Below are 878 nucleotides of genomic sequence, written 5' to 3'. Positions count from 1 at the left end.
CTACATTAGATTGCACACTTGTTCGGATGAGGTAGAGTCACACGCTGAACACAATGCAAAATGGCTGAAGGTATAGGGACTACCATCCAACTAACTCTATAAAAAGCCATAATTATCCAGCTAATACCGCTTTCACCATGCACTCGTGTTACTTAACCGCTTTCTTGTATCGCCAGACCATTATCACGCTTAGTTATACACATCATGCAGCAAAGAATTTTTTGAAAATCAAACGGCCAGTTGACAAAACCACGAAACAAAAGTGGATTTCAGGAACCCCTGTTCGACCTGCCCAAACATCAGTGCATGTGATTACAAAAAAAAAATCGGATGTAAAAAAAAAATGTCGTGGAGGTGCGGGGTATCGATCCCCGTACCTCTCGCATGCTAAGCGAGCGCTCTACCATCTGAGCTACACCCCCGATGGATTTCCCTGGAGAAAGCTTCCTGCGTCTTGCTTAGGCAGGCAGGTGTGACCATATCTCAGTGTCACTCTACATTATGCGAACTGCCTTGTAGGATTAAGCCTTTGTCTCACGGTTTCATAGTAATGGCTGAAAACGTTTCTATATTCGCAAGACAGATCTGTTCCATAGGGAAGTCGTTCCGAGTTTGCATTGATATGGAGCCGCAGTCCGCATAGCTACATTGGTTTTGGTCGATTTGTCGTTTCTTAATAAATGCTTGAGTCACGAAATAAAATTTAAATAAATAAATAAATAAATAAATAAATAAATAAATAAATAAATAAATAAATAAATAAATAAATAAATAAATGGATAAATGGATAAATAAATAAATAAATAAATAAATAAAAGAATGAATAAACTAAGAAAACAATGAAGAAATAATAAAACAGCGAAGGAATAAATGCCCGT

The 878-nt window shown here is 37.4% G+C and overlaps 1 non-coding gene across 1 annotated transcript; it reads right to left on the bottom strand.

Annotated features, from left to right (window-relative positions):
• Positions 1-349: 349 nt before the first annotated feature.
• On the bottom strand, positions 350-422 carry Trnaa-agc (transfer RNA alanine (anticodon AGC)). The gene has a single exon. It is a non-coding gene; the product is annotated as a tRNA-Ala (tRNA).
• Between the last annotated feature and the right edge of the window lie 456 nt (positions 423-878).

This window comes from Haemaphysalis longicornis, unplaced genomic scaffold, assembly GCF_048455015.1.
Source record: "Haemaphysalis longicornis isolate Haplotype H1 unplaced genomic scaffold, Haemaphysalis longicornis Haplotype H1 scaffold_7, whole genome shotgun sequence".
Classification (NCBI taxonomy): Eukaryota; Metazoa; Arthropoda; class Arachnida; order Ixodida; family Ixodidae; genus Haemaphysalis; species Haemaphysalis longicornis.
The sequence above is the reverse complement of the archived record's forward strand: the minus strand, read 5'-3'. Positions and strand labels throughout refer to the sequence as shown.